The sequence below is a fragment of the Danio rerio genome, chromosome 17 (assembly GCF_052040795.2).
Source record: "Danio rerio strain M-AB ecotype USA chromosome 17, GRCz13ab, whole genome shotgun sequence".
Classification (NCBI taxonomy): Eukaryota; Metazoa; Chordata; class Actinopteri; order Cypriniformes; family Danionidae; genus Danio; species Danio rerio.
In genome coordinates, this window is record NC_141037.1 from 24,225,920 (window position 1) to 24,251,558 (window position 25,639).

At 35.4% G+C, this 25,639-nt stretch overlaps 1 protein-coding gene and 1 long non-coding RNA gene across 15 annotated transcripts in view; both read left to right on the forward strand.

Annotated features, from left to right (window-relative positions):
* Positions 1-25,639, forward strand: part of ltbp1 (latent transforming growth factor beta binding protein 1) — a 161,909-nt gene that overhangs the window by 2,810 nt on the left and 133,460 nt on the right. For 3 of the 14 annotated variants that reach the window (XM_087290437.1, XM_087290438.1, XM_087290439.1), the window contains exon 1: positions 24,923-25,317. The exons of 10 other annotated variants lie outside the window; for them this stretch is intronic. The gene's annotated coding sequence lies outside the window, so the exon portion shown is untranslated. Of the gene's footprint in view, positions 1-24,922; positions 25,318-25,639 lie in introns of those variants that run through there. One more of the 14 variants, XM_087290442.1, reaches the window with a different exon arrangement.
* LOC137489984 (uncharacterized) lies at positions 10,838-15,181 on the forward strand. The gene is made up of 5 exons (XR_015513374.1): positions 10,838-10,935; positions 11,486-11,674; positions 11,921-12,074; positions 12,587-12,682; positions 14,234-15,181. It is a non-coding gene; the product is annotated as an uncharacterized LOC137489984 (long non-coding RNA).

Here is a 25,639-nt window from a genome sequence, read left to right on the forward strand (position 1 = left end):
CTTTTGTAAGCTGTTTGGGCAGAACTGTGTGTAGGTATAGTGTGTCCACACTAGTTTTGGGGTAAATTTAAGACAGTAAGTCACTTTTTTTTTTACAATTTCCTGATGTTAAAATAGGATCCAAATCCCTCCCATTTTGAGGCCCACTGCACCATGACGTAGGAGTGCCGTTTCCCCACCCACCGAATTGATTCACAGCCACATATAAACATGTCTTCATAGTAACGCGTATAATCATATCAACAAGACAGGACGTGCGCAAAGCAACTGGGATCAAAAGATCTGTTGAGCTGGCTGTGATCATCAATCATCGTCAAATGTGTTTAAGAATGAGTATTCAAAGTTTAAAATGTTTTTAAAACAGTACATGTTTGTAATAAATTACAGCGATTTTACTGCTTTATCACCACAGCCCCATGTCAGTACAATTATAAAAGAAGATTCTTCTATCTTGGTTTTGTGGACGTTAAATCAGGTTTATTTTGTACATTAACATGATGGATATCCATACAGCAGTGGATATTAACGTGTATCCTGTCACATCTGCCATGCAAAAACAGTGCAAAGTTAAATGCGAATGCTGTGTGTGTGTCCGCTGTGTGCGTTTGTGTGCGTGAACTTTGTAACAACATTGTGTGTGATTGTGTGTGACTCATCATTTTCACTGACTTATTACCTCAGCAACAAATACATCAAATACCCATTGGTAAAGTTCTTACTGTAGTATTTCTCACAAATGTTACATGAGATCTGCTTCCTTCATGTCTGTCACTGTACTGTTTATCTGACGCAGCCAAGGTGGAGATTGAGGTACACTCTGACAGGCACGTGGCATTGGTGGGCAGGGAGAACTAGCATTAAAGGCACAGGCAACAAATACAGCTACAGTGTTTTCAAAGTGTTTTCAATTCTTATTTTAAATCTTGAAAAAGGGGTAAAATAGATGCCCTTTACGTGGAAAATAATGGACATACAGTTTTTTAGTCAGTGAAAATCATTGGAATTGGATAACTTGGTCATTATATGACAGCGGAGCTCAAGGATCTTGCACAGAATGATCATTTTGCTTCTGGGTGCACTTTTGAAATGGTTATAAATGATCTCTTTTAAATTCAGCAGATTCATGACATTCCACACTTGTATGATCAACTTTCAAGTTTTTGTTCATGCAATCTTTGGGTTTGTTCATTGGCTGAAGTGTTCCTGAAATGATTAATAGTTTCTGTGGTTAAAAGTGCCATACACGGAGACATTATATAGTGTCTTTTACCAACAATTAGACAGACAGCTGCAGTGCCCACCTGAGTGGAGTCAAAGCGCTCTCAGTTAGATCTGAAGTGGAGGGATGTGGGCTGTTGGAAAAAGAGGGTGTGTGTTATCATAGGTGTAGATTTCAAGAGGGTGGTGGCTGATGGAATGTGATAGTGCACATTAGCACACACTCAGGATATGACAACACGCTCAAGTTACAAGCAAATCTCAAAATTAATCTGCAAGTTATTGCACACAAACCCAGAGCACCATCATAGAGTTTGCATAGAAAGGAACACTTTAGAGAAAGCATTTTAAAGTCTATATTTTTTTATTCTACCACATATTAAATTAAGTGTACTATGTACTAATATTAAATGAATCATTTGGTACAATCCTATGGAGCCAGATCAGTCTCAATAATAATACATTTGCATTTATAAATTTAATAAATGCACAACACAATTCATAAATTCAAAACACAATTCATAAATTCAAAACACAATTCATCAATTTAAAACACAATTCATCAATTCATAAGTAAAAAGTAAAAATTTCCCAAATGCTCACACATATGCATCTTACATAAATACATTTAAAATGTTTACACAATTATGTATATATGAAGTTCTTGGATTACTTTCCTCACTCATTTATGAATTAGGTTAGATGTGCTTATGAACCACCAAATGTGCTTTGAAAATGCTCACTCGAGCATGAAGTACTTTGAATTTGAGTGCAGTATTTTTGAGACCTTCCTGGAAGGACATGATTGGTACTCATCTTTTGGAGGATATTCTGTTTAGCCAATCGCTGTGAGTTTTTAATCCACCAATCAAAACACTCCTTACAGAACAAGCTTTAAAAGCTCTACCGGTTAATAATTATTATTTTATGTAAAATAAAATAAATAATTTTAGCAGTATTATTAGACATTTGTCAAAAATTAAATAAGCCGAGTAACGTTATATGTTAGTTGCATTGAGTACAATGATCTTATATCATTCATGACTGTCTGTATTCAATGCATTCAGCAGCAAATCTTACAGAACAAATCATTGATTCAAATGAATTGGTTAAATTAATGACTCATTTAGTAATACAATCATTTGCTGTCACTTGCTGACACTTTCAGAATATCATTTTGTCGATCACCTCTGATCAGAATGTTTTAATTGAATCCTATGAAAATTTGCTGCTTTAATTGTTATCTAAATGCATTTACAGTTTTTTTTCAACTGCTTAAACATGTTTTCAAAACAGTGTACCCTTTTTTTTTTTTTTTAACTTTACACACATTTCCCAAATCTGCACACACAAAATGCCTCATACCCTATCATCTTCAAAATGTAACACTTCATTCAAAATGCTATAAACTCACATCAGAATGAAGCACTTGCATTACAGTTTTCCTAATTATTTACACACATTTTCTGAAAGCATGTCTCATATTGTCAGAACTCTACACACAAATCAAAAACACACACACATTGGGGAAAACCTTTAATTATCCTGTAAAATGAAACTTTACATTCAAAACAATGTGATTTGTTTTCAAAATCGTAGTTTGCTTTCAAATGACACACACAAACCATCACATGAATAGACATTTATTAGAACCAGTTGATCACGGATGTACTTAATATAATGACCACTTCTTCCCCATTTATCATAATGACTTACAGTACGCCTTTTTTTGTTCAGTGTTACACTTACTACAGACAGTACATAGGCCGACATAAGTGCATTGTAAAATATTTCAGAATATTGTTTTTATACAAAGCACACAAATTCACGGTACCAAATATATTTTACTGTATTTTTCCCACAAAAACAGTGTACACAGTGTTCACCCCAACCAACACAAAGTTGCACATAACTTGATCTACATATGCCATGAGCTGAAGTATTTACAGAATACAGTTACAGTAAAAAAAGACAAAATAAGTGTGGATTTCGGTCATACAGTTTTCATCCACAGGCAGAAAAAAAAATCCTCAATAGGATTGAGAAATGGAGAATATGGAGGGAGATAAACAAGTAAAAAATGTGGGTGGGCATTGAATCAGTTATGAACCAGATTAACTCTGATTTCTGAATTACAAATACGTGTGACAGGTGTTTACCTATATGATGAGTTAGTATGCGAAGTAGGGCAACTGACAGTGTGTTTTTCTGCTTGAAAAATGTGTCAAATGCAGAAAATTGTGTGTAGTGTTGAAAAAAGTGTGTTTTAAACCTGAAATTTGAGTGTAAAGCATGAATTGTGCTTGTAGTTTAGCAGAATTTGTTTCAGGGGGTTGGTGCAGCAGTTATATGTTGTAGTCAGTGTGTCTGAAGTATGATTAATTGTGGGTATCAACTAAGAAAAACTGTTAATGGCAAACAAAATGGTATATGTTTGGATAAAGCATGTAAACACTGTTGTTCTAAATATTAAGCTCTTTGCTCTTTAGGCTTTTCAATACAATGTTCTACAGTGACAGTAATCTGCAGAGAGGAGTAACAGGTACACTGTAAACACCAAAGACATGAAAAAAAAAAAACAGAAAATATTTATTGGACCAAACATTAATGGTGGTTGTTGCATAAAAAAGCATCAATATATGCTGTATGTAAAATGTAAAAAATAAATACAAATAAAAATAGAACACATGTAAAGCAAAAGTATGTTTAGAATACAGTAAAGAACACAATTGTGTGTAAAGTGAGTCTCGGGGAGGTGAAGCATCCATTGCCTGCAAAAGCATCATCTGGGTATAGGGTTGGTCATTATACAACACCAGGTATAATTCGGAAGAATTCCTCTATTCTTTTTTTTAGAAGAATTTAGAAAAGGAGAAAATGGGGAATGTGCAAAACTACAAATTATGTTTTGTTTTTTTTTGGCCCAGAACAGCTCAGTGTTCCATAAACTTTGGACTATACTAGACTAAAGCAGTGATTGGTTCGTGATTAGTTAAGAAATAGTTTGCACACTTGAGGAGCATGTGTGTGCGACCTTGTGAATAAGTGTAGCCATTTGATTGGTTGTGTTTGGAAAAGGAAAGCAAGTGGATTCCTGTTAGATTTTTGTGTTTTAGGTAGAGAATTGTGTGTAGTGTTTAAAAAAAAGGGTTTTATACAATTGAAAATTCAGTTTAAGGCTGAGAAATAACTTGTGGTTTTGTAGATTTGGGGTGTTGCAGTTTGTAGTTTTGCATTTTGAGTGAGATATTTCAGAAATCGTGTGACAAGAAAAGATTTTGTGTAAGCTGTTGAAAAAAACTGTATTATCTAATTCACATTTAGATGCAGATACTTTACCACAATAATACTGTTGAATTTAAAACTATTTATGTTAGATGCATATGAAATATTGTTGCTTTTTATTGTGGAATTTTATTTATGAATTGTTGTTGTGGATTTATGAATTTTATGAATGCAAATGAATTATTATTGAGACTGATCTATACAATACACTTATTGTGTGCAACTGTGCATATACATTTTTTACATTGTACTTCTATTTAAAAATCATCTTTGTGTAATTACATGTGTAATTAATTTATGTAATTACATTTATAATATCAATGTTAACTCTCAGTTACTCTTCTTAACTCTCAGTTACTCTTCTTATCAATACCACCAAACTAGTGCTTAACCTTACCCAAGTCCCACCTAAATAGCACCATAAGCTTTGTGCTACACAATAACTGGAACACAATACACACATAGTTATTTTTGATGTACATTATTTTTAAGTCCACTTCATATATAATGAGACCTTGTAAATAAATTAAATATGTCAGTTAATGCAACATACACACACACACAGGAGCAAAACTTGAAATATAATCATTGTAGCGAACAGTGGCAGATGCAACTGGGGCAAAAGGTGAGGAATTTTGAGGCTATTGAGACAATGATAACCTAGTGGAAGAGCTGGATCAGTTTCTCCTCAGTCTGTGTTTTTCTGCCAGCAGCAGGTTATATAAGAAGCGGCTACTGAATGTGTGGAGGTACGTGGAGGCCACCGGGGGAAAAGCAGGAGTAGCACCCTCTGTCTGAGTTTTACCTCCAGCGCACATTCCTCTTACCCACCTTTTGCACACATCCCAGACAATCAATATTGTGTCTACATCCCCTGTCTCCAGTGACATTCCTCCTTCCTTCCTCTTGTTTTTCGGGAATGATAAATTGACTTTTTTGTGTGTAGGGTCTATGGCGCCTCCAAGATTGTGTCTTGGATGTCTGCTGCATTTTGACAAAGTGTTTTGTCTTGGAGCCTTGCGTCGAACATCAGGTGTACGTTTTGCTGGTGTACAGTTATTATGCATGCAATTTCTTCCAAGCGATCTTTCTCATACATTAAAGTCTGTCTTGGTTCTAAATGTCTGTATTTGATGGATAAAGGTTTGTTTCTCGAGGGTTTGTCTGGGAACTACTAAAGCAGAAAGAATATGGCTTTTGTATGGGTATGATTGAATTAGATGTTTGCAACATTTTCTATTTTGTTCCTAACAAATGAAGCTGGGCTTAAAAGTGATGTTTGTAATTTGTCAGGGAAATACTTCATCTTTTCGCAGCTCAATATGTAGACAGCAGCCATTCAAACAGGCTGATTTATTTAAAAAGTGTAAACATTTGGACAGGATAAAAATATAGCTCTGTTTGCTTGAGCCTGACAGCAAACCTGGTTCAACTAATAACATGAATATTGAAGTAGGACTATTTATCAGACTGCTCAAAAAAAAGAAGAAAAAAAAAGAAGAAAACAGAGCAATGTCTTAAAGGACTACAAAAGGATTGATTTGGTAAACATATTGCCAGTCAGCTACTTACTGTATTATTGGCAGGACAACAAAAAAAAGAGGTAGATCAAAACCGCAAAGCAATTGATTGTCACGTCTCTAAGTAAATAAGTAAATTAATTGCATGAGGAAAGTACATAATTGAGTGAGTTATTCAGTGACTCAATCATTAGAAGTCACTTGTTTAATTTTGTTTATACAAATCAGTTGAAGTGATGAATCTTTTTAGTAGATTAGGAAAATATTTTCCTGATTATACTTGTGGTTTTTATTCACCTCTGCTGTCTACTTTTGGCTAATTTCTTGATTTATTTAAAGGAATGGTAAATGGGTTTTGTTTTAGGGGTGTGATGGTACAGTGTTTCCTCTAGGATTTCTCTAGGGCGGCAGGCCCTTTACACAGATCTTCCAACTAACTATGGCGTTATTTCAATGACAAATGTTGTAAGCGCAGTAATACAAGTAAAGATCGCATTTATGTAATACGAGCATGCGTATCTTGCGTGTTTTTTTTTTCTGTTTTTTGTTTGTTTGTTTTACAGACAGAAGTATTTTAACACGATCAGCTACAAAACTGGAAAACTTCTTATAATACAAAAGTACAAAAAAATGGAATAATGAAAAAGGAAACTTTGTAATTAGTATTAAACTTTCAATGGTTAAGCCCAAATTTCTTCAAAAACAACAGAAAACATTAATTGTGCATTAGCAGGTGCAGTAAACAACACCTGTTTAAGCACTGTTCTTATGAGTTTGTATAGAGAAGGACCACAGATTTTCTTTTGTGCTTACAAGATAGGACAGTGTCTTACATTTCCATTGTTCCATTGTCAAGACAAAAGCACTAGGCACTAGTCATGGTCCGGTCTGATGATGGTATATTTTAACAAAAGATTCTGATGGTGTAAATATTTTTTTAAATGAGCAGTAAACATGTCAGGCTAAATAATTCAAATGAATCATTGACTTCTGCTGTCTTCATGAGTTTCAAAAACACAAATTTCTTTAAAATTTAAAACAGCATCTTTTGATATCTTTTCTGCTGGAAATACTGTTGTAATTTTTTTTTTTACTAAAAAATCTTACATATACCATAGGAACTTTGGCGGCTTTCAAACCTTGACATTTTTAAACTTGCATACGTTGAAAACAGTTATGCCATGCCTAAAAATCACTGCTCATCAATGTCACTTTCAAAGGAGTGGACCAATCAGAAGAACTCAGAGGTGGGGGAAACTTTGCAAGCTTCTGTTTACAGTTGCAAGTTGGCATGACAACAGTTTAATTTTTACATCAACATGCTGGAGGACATATGTCGTCACACCCCTTGTTTGTATATTTTGGGGTTTTCTGGGCATTTTGATCCAAATAAGCTTTTGCAATTTACAAATCAAGCAAACTATGAAGACAGAAAGTGATGCAGAGAACAGCAGCTTTTTTCTGCAAAATGCTTATTAGGGCTGCATAATATAATGTTTCAGCATTGATATCGCAATGCGCACATTTGGAATAGTCACATCGCAAAGATATGCAATGTCCAGTCTGATATATAGTTGACCAGGAGATACTGATTTGTATTTATTCATTGTATTTATATGGAATTTAAATGATTTATAATAAGATGATGATAATAATGATTTATTATAAGATTTTTTATATATTTAGACTAGAAACGAGACAAAACTAACTAAGAAGCATTTTATTGCATTGTGATTATTCAGTTAATTTATCCACCTGCGTACGGTTAGACTCCCCAGAAAACCATCAAATAGTGCTATTCAACTATCTTCTGAAATCGTATTTATCACAGAAAAAAAAATATCACAATATCAGATTTTTCCAATATCGTGCAGGCCTAATGCTTTTTATAAAAGGTAATTTAACATGAAATACTGTGGGGTTATGTTTAAATTTGGATTGTTGCCAAATACTGGCACCAGAACTACAAAAAATAAAAATAAAAAAATCAGCAGCACTAATTCCCACTGTATAGTGTCCCTGAATTTAACTCATCAGTAATATAATAATATAAATTAGTAGTGTTATTATTATTTTTTGTGATATATATATTTTTTTGTTTATATATATATATATTATGGAAAGCGAAAGAGGGAGAAAAATAGAATGCTATGTTTACAAAAAGAGGCCCTGTTTCCCTGTTTACACGGGCAGATGAATCGCTTTGTGGGCCATCTGGAGCAAACCCAGAGCACATTCCTGCTCAAGCCATCCTTTTTATTTTCAATGGAGGCGTCTATAGTTTGATGTCAGCCGCACAGTCAGTGGCTTGAGAGCTCTTAAATTTGAGCTGAAATGTAACAGAACGTTTATAATGGAAGGCCTTGCAGGAAAATTGAGTGTGGAAAAGGGAAACCCTTTTTAGCACCTCGGTAAATGTCTGTAGGATTGCTTTTCTGCTGACTCAGGAAATTTTGCGTTTATGCTGTTTTTTTTTTTGCTATAGCTTTATCGTGTCATTAAACCATTTATTTTTATGTTTCGCCAACCTTGGTGCGCTTTCGTAAAAAGGTTACACTCATAAATGTACAAAACCCAGTATTTGTGCCAGACAGTTGGCGTCAACCATAAACGTGTGTTATGATGGGGTCACCACTGTGTACACATGCTTTCAAGTAAATTAAGAATGAAATATGACCTTTTAGATTCATCTGACAGCAGCATTAGATGATGTAATATATAGTGACTGGGACATAGTGGCAAGGATTAATGACGGGTCAACCGTTTTTCATCGCTTTCATTGCTCATATATTTTTCGATATATAGGGGGAAAAATGAGAAAGTCGTGGTTGTAGTCGGTACCATCCCTGCCTCTATATATCTTCCTTTCCATTTGTGCTTTAGGATCACTATGTCTCCGCTCTCCACCTCTCCTGTCTCGCAAGATAGACTTGATCGTAAATTTCTCCGCTAAATGTTTAATGGGGTTTGATTTTTCGGGTTTTAACACTCACCTCTCTCAGAAAGGGCTAACAAAGAAAATCATCTGAATGGAAGCAGCTTTTGTTTTTCCTGGCTGGTTCCTCCAGGTCACAAAAACCTTTCAAAGTGTTTTATCTGGAGCTGTCAGTCATCCAGGTAGCTTTGGTCACTGACATTGGGTCTTGCTATTATTGTTCAGTGCAAAGGAGCCACTGGGATATTGACCTTCCTATTTTACCACTAGGATCTTGCACTCCAGTTTCTTATCTCTGACAGAACAGGAAGAGTGTTAATCCTGGTTCATTTATTAGCCCTTCGTGTTCTGTTAGCGAATGACAATGTGGATCAAGGACCAGTTGCAACAGCTGTCTGTAAATTATAACTTATTTAGTACTACTAAATATTTGAGTGTTGCACCATTAAACCTAGTTGAAACACGACTCTATGCTTAAACTAAATATTTACGGAAGCTTTCAACCAGTAAAAATAGTTGAAATAAACTGCACTGTAAAAACGCCAACTTTCAAAAAGTCCTCTGAACAAAGATTAATAAGTTAACTGAATTTAAATATTTTCATTTGAAATGCTGACAAATAATAGTTAGTTTGTTCAACAAATATGGTGCTTCAATGTGAAAAACTTAAAATATTTCGTTGAACTAATACAAAATTCTTAGTTTTGCGTTGATGCGTGCCCTTCTTGTTGGCGCATGCGCCTTATAAGCTTCTGGCGCATGCGCAATTTACTTCCATAGCTCACTGCAGGGGGTACCTGTCACGTGCGCGCGACAAAACGAACCATCTTTCTTTCTGCGGAGCTACGTGTCAATCGTTTTCATAATCGATAGTATATAATTGTATACATGTTTTTGTGCGATGTGCTACCCATCTGACTGCCCGATCTATTTTACCAGTGTATTAATGATGTGAGAGACCGTGATAGAGCGGTTAAGAGTAGTGGTGGGCAAAGCGAGGCTTCGTGAAACACTGAAACAGTCGAAGCAAATGTGTCGAAGCTTCGAAACGTTTCGAAACCTCACTCTACAGTGACATTTAGTGGTCATTTTTTATATATATTGCACTGAAACAGCTTCAGCAAAGAACGATTGAACAAATTAAGGGATTAAACCCCACTTTGTGAAAGTGGAACCCTTCAAGTAACATAGTACAGTGGTTAAGGTGTCAGAAATCCATGCAGGAGTAGTAGGTTTCGAAGCCAGTCAGTAGCAGTTGTTTTAAAATGCTGTAATACCAGTTGGTAATGCTTTGCTCTTGTATCGTTTTGTTTCAACATTGGTCTGATATCCGAATAAACAATTTGTGAATAAATATGTCTTGTTTTTGTCTTAAAACAGGGTTGTTGCTAGATCAAAAACGGTGGCCTGAAGTTATCAAGAATTATTTATATTATTCATTAAATTTCCCATTTATTGTATTTTATTAATGTCTACCCAAACCCTAAACCCAACCATACTGTAAAAATATTTATTATTGTTTTACAGTGTTACAAAAATGATGCTAAATTGATGGCGTAACTGTAGCTGTATCCTATTTAGGCTACACAAAACAGAAACATGATTAAAATACATAAAACCATGATTTCGAAGTCGGGATTCGAACCCAAAACACCATGCTAAGCATAGAATCAATAAGCAAACCCACAGTGCTCTAAGCCATTTGAGACAAAGATAATTTGGAGACCTTGGCAGTCAAATTAGGATTCACCAGGTCTCGAAACGTTTCTAAGCTGATCGATGCTTTGAATCGCTTTAGTCACGTGACTAGGTGTTTCGAAACACTTTAGTCACGTGACTTGGGTGCTTCGGATCATGCTTCGGTGCAGTGATTCGAAACACTTGCGCTTCGGGATCTCGACACTGTGTCAAAACATCAGTTTCACGTCAGCCATCCCTAGTTAAGAGCAGGCCAACGACGTTTCTGCTAAATCATAGGTATGTATGTCTTTTTTTGTTGTCATCTAACGTTATATTATTTGATATGTTGGCTTTGATGTGCGCGTGTATCCTAATACGGAACTATTTGTTATAATTTAGCCGTGAGTTACTTGTTTCGTGCACTTGGTTTTGGCTATTTACATCAATAAAAGTTTAGAGTGAATGTATTTGAAACAAATAGCGATTTCAATCGAGTCATTTGCTTTAATAACTCACGATTAATACAATTAGTATCATATAACATACCAGATCAGGTATCCAAGTCAAATATAACATTATGTCCTGTTTATCTAGATTGCTGTCAGCATTGCGCACATCATAACCTTTTTTCCCTTCGAACCAGAGCCAGTGGAACAAACGGTGACGTGTTTAACTGTGTAATTTGTGTGAAAATCGTGTGATTTTCATGTAATTCATTGCTTGATTTGTTAGCTCGACTAAATGTCTATTATATTCAGACCAACTTGCTTTAACAGTCAGCTAGCTTTTATTTACATAAAAAATATAAAGGGCTAAATATATATTTTTCTTTCTTTTTGCTCAAAAGGACTGAAATATTGACAATGACATAATTCAATGCAAGATTTCCTTGAGGAGGTGAGACTTGTTATCATCAGTGAAATTTGACGGTCATTCACCAGCAGATGCAAGAAACCTTTTCTCTTTGCCCAAAAGAAGTTGTTGAGATTTAGCCAGGAAGAAATTAGAGAGAGATAACCTGGACTTTAAGGAAGAGGTAAGTCACTATATTGCAATTGCTTTGGTTTCATTCAAGGTAGTAATGATAATGCTAAAAATAACAAACAACATTATTATTATTATAGGTAATGCAAAATACATCTGTATTCAGCATTTGAACATTTAAATATTTACATTTACATATATATATATATATATATATATATATATATATATATATATATATATATATATATATATTATGTGTAAAAATTAATATGTATGTTTTTTTTGTATATTGTAGATCTGCACAGAGTTTTCTCAGATCTGTAATGTAGATCTCCTGAGACAGTTAATCGAGTGACTTAATATAAAGCACCTCTCCTGAAACTCTACAGAAAAGAAGGGATTCAATGGGTCCAGAGATGGATACAACTTTAAACAAGATGGATGAGCAGGTACTCATTAAGATTTTTTTTTTCTTATACACCCGTCTGATGTTTTTAACATGTGCAACATATTTTGTCCTGTCAAGAATTTCATGCTCAGGTAATACAGTCTAATAAAACGTAATTGCAACAATTTAATTGTCCAGCCCTTTTGCATTAATTTTAATTGTGTCAAGTTGTGTTTTGATTGTGAGATGGAAGTAAGATAAATAACAGATGTTTCACTTGTTTTGAGTGACCATTTCAAATGAATACATTCAAAGAGGAAAATAGAAAATAATAGCTGTAGTTTTTAACTCAAAGTAATTGTCACATGAAACTAAACATTTTTCTAAATTTGCCAACACAACCATTATCAAATTCCATTGTATGGAAACCACAAAATTCTTTTTTAAAAATAAAGCCATGTGTTTTTTCAACAGCATGAATAAAATACTATGCTCATTTAAATGTACTAAGTACATTTTTACTTACAAAACAATAAGATTGTAAAACACCCTTTGTAAATGACTTTCCTTTAGGTCATTGATATTGTCACCGATCGAGAAAGAGCAGCTCTTGAGGGATTGCCAATTTTTCTTCGTAAAAATTCTGCTTGCTTTCTCAAGATATGTCTGGTAAGTTACCCATTTTCATACCCTATTCTACATTTATTAGTCTGCTTGGTAACACTTTTAATAGCTGCACGCTATAAATAATTTATTTAGTATTAGCGAATAGTTAATTTATTTTCTGTTAAGCATAACTCTACATGAAGTGCTCAATGATTGTATTTTTTTTAACTTTAATGATTCATTTGTATTACTAATTTAAGTATTGCATTATTTACAAACCAGTTATTTAAGAATACTTGGTGTTTTTAAGATCATTCAGAATGCTTAAGTACACGATTAATAAACTATTCATTTACATTTACATTTAGTCATTTAGCAGACGCTTTTATCCAAAGCGACTTACAAATGAGGACAAGGAAGCAATTTACACAACTAAGAGCAACAATGAATAAGTACTAAAGGCAAGTTTCAGGTCTGTAAAGTCTAAGAAGGGAAGTGTTAGTAGTTTTTTTTTTTTTTTTTTTTTTTTTTGTACAGTTAGTGTGATATTCAAATAGGCAATTGCAGATTAGGAAGTGAAGTGGCGACTAAATAGTTGAGTTTTTAGTCGTTTCTTGAAAATAGCGAGTGACTCTGCTGTTCTGATGCAGTTAGGGAGTTCATTCCACCAACTGGGCAGATTGAGCGTGAGCGTTCGCGAAAGTGATTTTTTCCCTCTTTGGGATGGAACCACAAGACGACGTTCATTCACAGAACGCAAGTTTCTGGAGGGCACATAGATCTGCAGAAGTGAGAGCAGATAAGAAGGTGCTAGGCCAGAAGTCACTTTGTAGGCAAACATCAGAGTTTTGAATTTGATGCGAGCAGCAACTGGCAGCCAGTGCAAACGGACTAGCAGCGGAGTGACATGTGCTCGTTTAGGTTCATTGAAGACAACTCGTGCTGCTGCATTCTGGAGCAGTTGAAGAGGCTTGATAGAGTTAGCTGGAAGCCCAGCTAGTAGAGAGTTGCAGTAATCCAGTTTGGAGAGAACAAGAGCTTGAACAAGGAGTTGAGCTGCATGTTCAGATAAGAAGGGTCGGATCTTTCTGATGTTATAGAGTGCAAATCTGCACGATCGAGCAGTTCTAGAAATGTGGTCAGAGAAGAGAATGTGGTCAGATTCAAATTAACATTTAAATATCCTAATATTAAGGTATGTAATAATAGTTACTTTGTATGTTAGTATATGCTTTATGAGCTTAACTTCATCCAGTTGTGACCTAATCTAAAGTGAGGACTATTTATGCTTTATAAATCCCTTATGAATGACAATTAAAGGCTCAGTTATATTCTAAACAGGACAATAAACAACTTTCACAATTGAAACTGTATCAAATAAAAGTAAATCTTTGCAATTTTATGTAAAATAAAAGTTTAAAAAATTGTTAAATATTAAAAAGTTGTCAATATATTGTTCAATTATTATATATTATAGACTATTCAAAGTGTTACTGTTTGTATGTACGAAAGTATTACATGTTTTTATTTTCTTTGCATAATAGTAATAACATTAATAAGTAGTAATTAATATTACACATCAATTAATTTTCCCATTACTTAATCTCCTATAAGGACACGGACCCTGAAGACCACAGCACCAGAGATTAAAGGATTGGAATCTTCACTGTGGTGGAAGATGATAATGGCACTTCTGCATCCCTGCAATATGTGATGAACCTCGCTAAAATCTTGGAGGAGGCCATAGTACTTCAGGATATCACACATCTGCCTGCAGCCTTCGCTTACTTGTTCAGCCTCTTGTATAGACTGAATATGGAACACCCAAAAGAACTCAAATATACTTTTTAAGTGATTCAGCATGTTTTATGGAGGTTGGTGGCACATGATCTGCGAGAGTTCAGTTCATTCATTCATTCATTTTCTTTTCGGCTTAGTCCCTTTATTAATCTGGGGTCGCCACAGCGCAATGAACTTGTTTTACGCAGCGTATGCCCTTCCGGCTGCAACCCATCTCTGGAAAACATCCATACACACTCATTCACACATACACTACGGACAATTTTAGCCTACCCAATTCACCTGTGCCACACGTCTTTGGACTGTGGGGGAAACCGGAGAACCCAAAGGAAACCCACGTGAACGCAGGGAGAACATTCAAACTCCACACAGTAACGGCAACTGACCCGTGACCACTTCCTAATGTGCCACTGTTTCAATGTTTTGAGGTCTGTTTTGGGACTTTATGTACTTTGTTGACAAAAGTGCAGTACACTTTAAAGACTGTATGAATGGAGTGGCTTTTAGGGTTTACTCTGATTAGATGATTGTATATTCACCTGGTTTGAGTGTTTGGACACACTAATAGCTTGGTTTTAGTAAGGTTGCCAGTTATTTTATGTTGAGGCAGTGTACAATCTTTTCAAATCTGGAAACATTCAGTACTAGTTGTGTACAAACTAGCCCAATGCTGAACACGGCTAATGTCAAATGCTGATTTTGTATGCAAATGTTTTGGATTGTGATTTGAACACAGTTAAAAATAAAAAAAAGTGAATTGACTATTCTTGTGTATTTAATTTGAATCCTAAAAATTAATAGTAAATGCATAATGAATCAGTTTGTTTTATTTTGTTCAGTAAACTAAAAAAATCTTGTTGGGTAAACATAATCATTTTTGTTCAGTAAACAAAAGATCTTGTTGAATAAACGTGAAAATTTTTGTTCAGCAAACAAAAGATCTTGTTGAGTAAACATGATAATATTTGTTCAGCAAACAAAAATATCTTGTTGGGTGAACATGACATTTTTTGTTCAGCAAACAAAAATATCCTGTTGGTTGAACATGATATTTTTTGTTCAGCAAACAAAAATATCCTGTTGGTTGAACATGATATTTTTTGTTCAGCAAACAAAAATATCTTGTTGGGTGAACATGATACTTTTTGTTCAGAGAACTAAAGAATTCAACAAAATATTTTGAGTTCACTGGTCTTCAAACCCTGTTTGTTGAGTTAACTCAAAAAGCTATGTGTGATAGGTTGCCTAATTATTTTAAGTTTACTCAACTTTTTTTTTTTACAGTGTGGCAGACCAATTGGATTGCTGGATTGCATCAGTGCACTCGTGTTTTAACTGACAGATAAATGATGTTGACATTTACACTCATTTATATTTTTAGAGAGGGGACTTAAGTGAACAAATGAGTTCCTAGCAGCTCTCCATCATCAAGCTGCAGTGTTAACAGTGAACTTGTGAATGCCTGTTGTTTCTGCATGCCAAGGTTTCAACAGAAAGAAAAAATAATAGTATCTGAATTGTTATATTAGCAATAACATATTATTATTATAATTATTATTGCATTTAAATATATTTTTTTGTTTATATTCATTAATTATTTATATTCATTAGTAAAATGTAATGATTTTATGTGTATTTAAATGGGGAACATTTGTATGGTAACAGTTTACTTGAAGGGAGTGTCCATAAGACTGTCCTGACAACTCTGTATAGTTATGGCGTGACACATGCTGTGAATATAAAGGTTATATGCATGTTATTGACTCTTTTGTCATTTTAAATGATAAGATGATGTTTGATATGTCTTTATTACAACTTGACATAAACAAATACATCACAACCTGTCTTTGCCATATCAGCTTGTCTTTACCAAGACAACAAAATTTGTCAGTGTCTTTGTCATGATCCTTTAACAATACTCTGACAACAAAATTATGTTGGTCAGAATATTTATCTGATCACTTTTTTCAGTAGATAAAAATAATTGGCCATTTAAAATGTCTTTTTGAAATACTCAAGATCAAGAAAAATACTAATTTCACTGGTGTAAAATTCATCGCACAATTATAATGGACTTGTGACAGTCATGTTTATTACAGATTTCTGACAAGTTGTGTTATCTTGATAATGTCATGATAACATACACATGCAGGTTATGATGTATTTGTTTGTCAGGTTGTCAGAACAAAGACATCTCAAACAATGTTGTCTTTGCATTTGAAGTGTCATAACTGGGCAAATGACACTGTCCCACTTTATATTAGGTATTATATTTATCTTTATATTCATCATTTGGTAGTGTACTTTTTTGTTCGAACATGTTTTCACATTGTATTTATATTTTTTAATTATCTGTGTGTAATTACATCTGTTTTTAACAATATAATTACACTTATTATTACATTGTTAACCCATACCTTGCGCCTTAATCCACCTTAACTTTCTTTAATTTCACCCTTATCCCACTTCAAGAGCTACATAAGTCAGATGATTTGAATGTTATCACTTGATTAAATGTGCATTATCAGTGATTATCTGATGATATCTGATGATAACCACTGATAGATATGGGCCAGTAGGGACCTTCTGCACCAACTGGTTGGATCAGAAGGCTGTTATCATCTATCCACATGGTTAATCAACTAAAGATCACATACGGCTGCGCCGGAAGTTACAAGAGTTATTTATTCATTATTCATTTTCATTGGAATTCCTACTAATTTAATTTTATTAACACAAATTTTATTATCTACCCCAACCCTAAACCCAACCCTCACAGTAATGCAAAAACAGACCTGGATCTGGAGTCTTCTCTATTAGTGTAGCTGATTAACCACGAGAATTATTTACATTATTTATTCAATTTCCCTTTAATCCCATTTTATTAAGGTCTACCCCCTACCCCAACCCTAAACCCAATCATCACAGTAATGTAAAAACAGGTCTGGATCTGGAGTCTTCTCTATTAGTATAGCTGATTAACCATGTGGATGTATGATTATCAGTAGGCGCAGAAGGCCCCTACTGGCCCATATCTATCAGCTGATTACCACTAATAATGCCTTTTTATTCGAGTGATACCATTCGAAGCGGGTGCATAAGTGTTGTGCGATAAAATATGAACACAATAATTATATTTATTTTTTGCTGTAAGGACATAGTATTTAAGGCCACTTTATATAAAACGAGGGCATCATGGTGGCACTGTTGCCTCACAGCAAGAAGGTCACTGGTTTTAGCCCCAGCTGGGTTAGTTGGCAATTTAATGTGGAGTTTGCATGTTCTGTTGGCATGGGTTTCCTCCCTGGGTTGCTCTGGTTTCCCCCCGTCCAAAGACATGCGTTACAGATTAATTAAATAAGCTAAATAGGCTGTAGTGTATGTGTGTGAATGCCAGAGTGTCTGGGTGTTTCCCAGTGTTGGAAGGGCATCCACTGCGTAAAACATATACTTGATAAGTTGCCGGTTCATTCCTCTGTGACAACCCCTGATTAATAAAGGGAATAAGCGTAAAAGAAAATTATTGAATGAATGAATATAAAATGAGACCAATGATACGTTATGACATTTGTCATAAGCAAGCATAAAATCTCATTCATATTTCTGTCAAGTGTCATGTCATGATTATAAAGGTTTTACCACAGTTTTATGAACAGCCATTTAAAAAAGTGTTTCCATTTGGGTTTAATTTCTATAATTTACTGCTGTATTCCACTTTGAGAAATTTGGCCACCCTAGTCATGAAGTAATATTCTAATAGGTCTTAAAATATTAAAAACTGAAACAGAACTACATTAAGTGTTACTGTGAAAAACCAGCAGGCATGATTTAAGGTCATGAAGTGAGCTCAGAATGACTGCTGCCTTGTTGTTTCCTCTTCCCTGAGGAGGTTTTGTGCTTGTATTCGCCATGTGATATGCATACAGAAGCTTCTCAGACTTTCCTTGAGATCTTTTATTGGACTGAGCTCATCAGGAAACATTCAGAGCATTTTTGTTTTTCTCAGACAGACGTGGATTTGGGGGAGTTGATGGCTGATTTAATTTGTCAGCAGAATGGAAGTCTGTGTAGAGCTTGCGAATGGGGAAAACTATAGCTAAAATTTAGGACCAGAGTAAGCTGTTTGCATCTATGGCAGCTTAGATTTAATGCTGCTATATAATTTAACGCCTAATTTACAGTTTGTTTTACAATTTTACCACATGTAAAATGCGACGAATGCTTGTGTCTCTCCTCTGAGCCTGGATTTCTCATATTGTTCATCTGAAGTGTTTGAGTGTTTTTCCTGAGCTCAGGCATGTGTGCACAGCTCGCCGCTGAAAGACTGCTCAGTCTATTTTGTCCCTCAACTGAACATGGCCCAAAACGTCCACGTCCCTCGCCAGATAAAACACAACATGAAAATATTTCACCTGGGCTCCACAGCATGACAGAGAGACAGATACGTTTTTCCTGGCTGTCTGTGCTGAAAAAGTGTCCTAGATCTGTAGGAACAGGTGACTAGGTTGAGGGACCTGCTGCGATCGGCCTGAAGTAAGCAGAAGAGCCCAATTCTGTTGGTTCGATGTATGTCTTATTTATTAACCACCCCCTATGCAGTTTAATGCAACGCAGTGCTTTGCTTTCTGGATTTCTGGACAACTAAAATTAGCAATCAAAAGGCATGGACAGAGCTTTTTTGCCTGGGTAACCTTATTGCATATCCATTTATAGACCTTCAGATTGACAGGGTCAGGCAAGGTTTAATGATTAAGGTTTGTTTAGGGTCATGTTTAATGGTTTTGCAATGTTTACACTGTGTGATATTTACAGAATAATTGGTGCAAATGCATTGATTTTCAATAGCTCAGTGGTCCAGAGTCAATAATGGCACTTAAATGGATAGTTTACCAAAAAAAAAGCAAATGTGATGTTAATTTACTCAACTACAGGCCATTCAAGATCTAGGCGACCACAGGATCCCCGAGAAGGTATTTGTGTTTGATAGAAGAAATTTGTGGTCTATTTACATCAAGAATGCAAACTGTAATAATATTATTTTAGTTTCCAAGCCAATGCACAACAATTTTCTGTTTATTATGAACTTAATGTAACCGTATTTAAAGCTGTTTAACAGTAATGAAAGGGCGGACTGGTTATAGTTGCAGATGTTAACGATTACATAGTTACATATAATCATTTTTAGTTGTGAAGTCATCGGATCTCAAAATTTTGGAAGACTTTGTTTATATAATTTATTTTCATGTTTGTTGATGTAATATAGTTGGACTAAATTCTTGTTAGTCTATATTTTATGTAAGGTTAAAATGTCAATAATTTTACAATTAATTAGATCAGTGAGGTTAAAAAATAATCAAATTATCGTGAAAAGTACTATATAGTCAAAAGTAATCTAAAAAATGTAGTCATTACCTAAAATATGTTTTATGTTTATTTTACAGACTGCAGTTTTCTTTATGTAACATCTTTTTAAAACAATACCATTAATACAGTAGTTATCATTCAGGCCTCAACTCATACAGGTTGGGAATGACACACAGTCAGTGTTGGGTAAGTTACTTTAAAAAAGTAATAGGATTACAAATGACTGATTACTACTGGAAAAATTGTAATTTCATTACAATCCTAATTACTTAATGTAAAAAGTAATCAGATTACTAATTAGTTTACTTTGAAGTTACTTTTAAAACATGTACTGTATATAAACACCTATATAAATACAAAATATAAAAAATATGTACTGCAGCTCTTTCAGTAATTTAATATTCACTAAAAACATTTCAATGGCTTGATCACAGCAGCTTGACATATTCAAAAGACTTAAAGAGTTCACCCAAAACTTAAAATTATCTCACCATTCACTTGTTCCAAACCTGTTTTCCTTTTTTTTTTAACACAAGAAGACATGAAGAAAACTGTATTGTGGTAACCACTGACATCCATAATATGAAAAAGTGTTTGGGTGTTCTGTGTTTGTCTGAGGTAATTAGTTTATCTAATTGTGTACATTCCAAAGTATGAAGCTGATTGGTCAGCTTTTGTCACTTGACTTTTTTAGTTTTCAACTGGGTGTAACTGGGAAATGCGAGCGGATGCAATATTCACTCCCATTATGAGCATGCAAAAGACGCGGTATGTGAATGGCCACTTAAGCAGCTACGCTTGTCTTCACATTCAGAAGATACCTTAACTCCCGATCCTGCACAAAAAAAAAATCTATTTAGCTTGTTTAGGCTGAAGACCGCTGTGTTTTTGGGTGCTATAGTGTCCTCCTTGTTGATACTTATTGTCATAGAATGCTTTCTGTTCAAGTGCTCAAACAAGTTGCTGGTTGAGTTAAAAGCAGTAGAAAGTTCTTTAGAGACTGGGCACAGACTGCATTTCACAGCAATATTTTAGTTTTTACACTCAATGAAATCAAGGTAATGTTTGTATTTCCACTTGAAGAAGCAAACACTCTCGTCAGCTTATGTTCTCCAGCAATTTAAAAGCACATGCTTATTAACTGACGTTGCAGCAGAAAACGTGATTTAAAAGAAGCATTTTTTCTTTCAAAGACTATATTTGTAATGCAAGGAACATAATTACATTGAATTTAGTAACTGTAATCAAATTACACACATTTAAAATGTAATTTGTTACATTATTGCATTCCTCAAAGTAATTAGAATACAGTAACGTGTTACTGTGGAACACCACGTTACACCCAACTCTGCATACAGTACAGTAAGCATGGAAAAAGGGTATAATTGATATAATTGTTGTGTGAACTATCCCTTTAAGGTTAATGAAAAACTTTTTTCCTAGTTTTACCAAAGCATGGCTTGTTAGAGAGGACTCACTGTCTTAGTCTCTCAACAGCAGCTTGTGAAATGCCTCTCCTGTCTGTCACACTGCAGGCTTCCAGTCCTCAGGCAGTAGCTTAGCATGCTAACCCACATGTTACTTTCTTGTCCAAGCAAACCCTGCTTGTACCTTTCAGATTCAACAGTTCTCAAGACATTAGAGCAACGGGGGAGCTTTGCAGCACACAGATCCTCTCGAATGAGCTTTTAGATGTGTTACACATATAAAGCTCAGCGCTGAAATGGTCCGACCACAGCCGCCTTTAATTGGCTCTGTGTCTGCTGTGAAATACTAGCAGACTGAAATGGGCTTATCGACTATTCTGTCTGGCGCATTCAGCTGTGCGTGAGCTCTTACACCGCTGAGCACGTTGAGGGTACAATGCAACACATTTAACAGCGATTTCAATATTGACTTGAAGGATAAAACTAATAAGAAGCTGGACATGTTGGAATTACCCAGCATTGCTCCCTATAGCCCGGTAATCTGAGTCAGCAACATCGCCCTTTTATTTTACTCTCACACTCTCTGTATCAGTACTGTAGTTATTTCCTTCCTGCTCTCTGTCTTTCGGAGGCCTAGTTTTATCTCCGGCTTTCTCTTTTTTTTTTTTTTTTTGGTGCTGTGGAGTTTAGTCAGTCAGCAGTTTGTTTGAAGAGGTGTTGAGCAAAGCATTTAACCTCTACATTGCACAGTAAACCACAACATTATTCCTTGTTGAGGCACTCTTATACCAAACTTGTCGTGAACTACACGTTTTAAATAATACTGAGAGAATGGTGGCTAATGGTTGTGTTGGCATCGTTTGTAGTCTTGGAACCAAATGTTAATTTAGTTTGTCATCAACCATTATTTCATTCGCAATGACAGATGCTTGAAACAAATGTGGCTGGGTGGTCAGAATAATGCGAATGTACTTCGCAGTCCAAAAGTTTGGACTTGTTAATAATTGTTCAATGATTGATTTATTTCAGACAGATAGATAGACGGACGGACGGATGGATGGGAAAAACAGATAGATAGATAGATAGATAGATAGATAGATAGATAGATAGATAGATAGATAGATAGATAGATAGATAGATAGATAGATAGATAGATAGATAGATAGATAGATAGATAGATAGATAGATAGATAGATAGATCGATGGATGGATGGATGGATGGATGGATGGATGGATGGATGGATGGATGGATAGATGGAAAAACAGATAGATAGATAGATAGATAGATAGATAGATAGATAGATAGATAGATAGATAGATAGATAGATAGATAGATAGATAGATAGATAGATAGATAGATAGATGGATGGATGGATGGATGGATGGATGGATGGATGGATGGAAAAACAGATAGACACACGGTTGGATGGATGTAATAACAGACACAGATGGATGGATGGATGGATGGATGGATGGATGGATAGATGGATGGATGGAAAAACAGATAGACACACGGTTGGATGGATGGAAAAACAGATACAGATGGATGGATGGATGGATGGATGGATGGAATGGTAGGTAAGTCATTGAAGATGTGTCATAGATTGGAATGTCTTATGGTATGAAATTGAGCATGTATGGGTGGAAAAGGCACATCTTATTAATGGCCTAATTAAGCCTGTCTGTTAATGGCCAGCCACTAGCCAATAGATGGTTCTTTGGAATTGATTGGTTTGAGCAGTACAAACATCTTTTGTGTTCCACTGAATAATGAATCTTATACTGTATGAGTATTTAGGGTGTGTATTTTAGAACAGCATTTCACTTGTCTGTCCTTTTAATGCTACAGTTAACCTCTGTGTAAATGTGTATGTGCGGTAAAATGAAAAGAATCATTTTCTGACATTTGTGCAAAGTTGTGTTGGTTTTGTGAACACGTGGGTATAGGGGGTGTACAGGGCATGAATAGTGTTCTTGTGTGTTCTCCGTTTCTTAGGGCCGACTGACTTTGTAGGCCAGAGCCCCAGAGGGCCAATGAGGTACAGGGGAAAAAGAGGAAAACCTAGGGAGGGTGGAAAGGAAAACAGAAATCCCCCGCTGTGGGTCATGTCAACTGAAACGAAAACGCCACAAAAGAGGGGGAGTGGTTTTCATGATGTCATGTTTGATGTAATCCGTCTCACCTCTCGGACAGGGTGTGTGTATACAACAATTTGTGGTCATTAAATGCTCATTTTTATCCAGCCCACATGGACAGAATATTTCTGACAAGTGTGTATGTGTGGGGGTGTGTGTGCTAGGGTGTAGTTTGTATTCAGAAATGAGTATTACTGTATTTTTTTCTTAATTGGACAGGACAGTGAAAAGTAGATGGGAAAGCCTGTGGAGCAGAAAAAGAGAAGATGAATTAGACAAGGTCCTTGAGACAGGAATTGAACTCTCTGTTAGCACTGTTAGCACTGTGCTATGGTTTGTGTCGACGTTCTAAATATAAAGCTATTGGCTCCAACAAGTTAGACAAATTTAATAAAACCTTCCTTGGGATAGATTCAGAGGTGCCAATAGGTTGTGTTCAATCACGTGGTTCTGGTGATGTGCGAAATTCAGATTGAGGGCAGGGAGTAAACAACTGAATGGGAGGCAATGAGAAAAGTCAGTGTTTTTGCGATTTATACCACATTCAAATGAGATATAAATCGAAAATAACCACATATGTTGGGAATGATCTTTATATCATAAAAAAAGGGCAGAGTTTTCTATTGAACTAAAATATATTTGCCTGTCTTTGAAGCAGTATATACTGTAAGTACTGTATATATTACATCACATGAAGAAATACTACAGTAAATACTATAGTGTTTGGAAGCATACTATAGATAATTAATTGAATTCAACTGTTGTAGTAATTATATTGTTGCTGTGGTACTACACTACTAATAAACAAATTATTCAATAGGCTACAGTTTTCTACATTATCACAATGCACCACAGTTTACACTAACGTTACAGTATTTATTACAGTTTATCAGTTTACTATGCTACAGTATTCGGTAACATTCATTAACAAAGAGTTGTTCACATTATACACCTTACTATGTGGTTCAAAAAGATGTTTATTATAAATTACTATAGTTTTTTCCCTCTATGCGGATATCTTCAAGACATCACAAAATAACAGATGAAAGCATACGAAAGGTTGAATGCATAATACACATTATTATGTATTTTTTTTGCGAGGAGGAAAAAGTGCTCCACAATAATGACCGTCTAGTTTTTGTCGCAAGGGGAGCATTTAATTTTTTGTTCGGTCGATGAACTTACCATTAACAAACATTCACCACTGCTAATCAAAATACAAGTAGAGACATGGATTATTGCGAAACAAGACTGATATTTCATTACAGCCATTACATTGCAGGATATGGTATGTACATTCTCCTGGATTTTGTATAAATGTGGTGGTGTTTGTTTTTGATTTTTGTATAACACATTAACATAACATATATGTGTGTGTGTATATATATATATATTAGGGATGTAACGGTATTGTAAATACCGTCATACCGCAATATTAATTTTTTTCGATATTACCGAAGTCGCATGACTCGGTAAAACTATAGGTCTTCTGAGAAAATTTGCTCAGGCGAATGAAGCGAACGGGAGGTAACGAAAACTACAATTGCCATCAGCCCATGCTTGACCATCATCCCTTGCGGTCTGTTGTTGCTACAGATCCAGTAATGCGGAAATGGAGTGTGCTGCTAGAAGCGGGGATGAAAAGAGCTGGAAAACTCTAAAGCAGGTCGCACACCAGAAGCGCCGCTCGGCGCCGCGACACGGCGCGTACATGACAGATTAAAGTATCGCACACCAGACGCGCACATTCGAATGATATTTAACATGAAACCAATCAGATGGCGCTCTGTGGCGCGGCTGAAAAATGAACTGCGTCCTGAGCCGTCGCCGGGCGCCGCCGACAGCCGCCGACTTGCGGCGCCGGTGTGTGTATCCTGATAGAAACCTAGTTCAGACTTCGCAAGTTTGATCAAGGCTGCAGTCTCTTCTTCTCAGTTTGATATGGAAAAGCAGATTATACCGAGGACACGGGTAAATCTTCAAAGGGAACCATGTACTTTATAACTTCATTCACATCACCCTGGCTTCGTTGTTTCACTTTCTCAACAATAAAATGTAAACATGATTTAAGGAACTGCCTATTTTCATTTTAATATTAGCAACTTAGACAGCAGAAATGTTGAGGCGCCGTGCTGCATAAGATGAGCGTCATCTTCACTGTGTGGATATTTATAACAAAACGGAGCCGATAACAACTGCCTCCTTTCAATTTCAGTGAAAATACGAAACACAGCCTCTCTTTTGCTGAGTATCAGTTTTAATAATCGATAATGGCCATTTTAAAAGTATAACA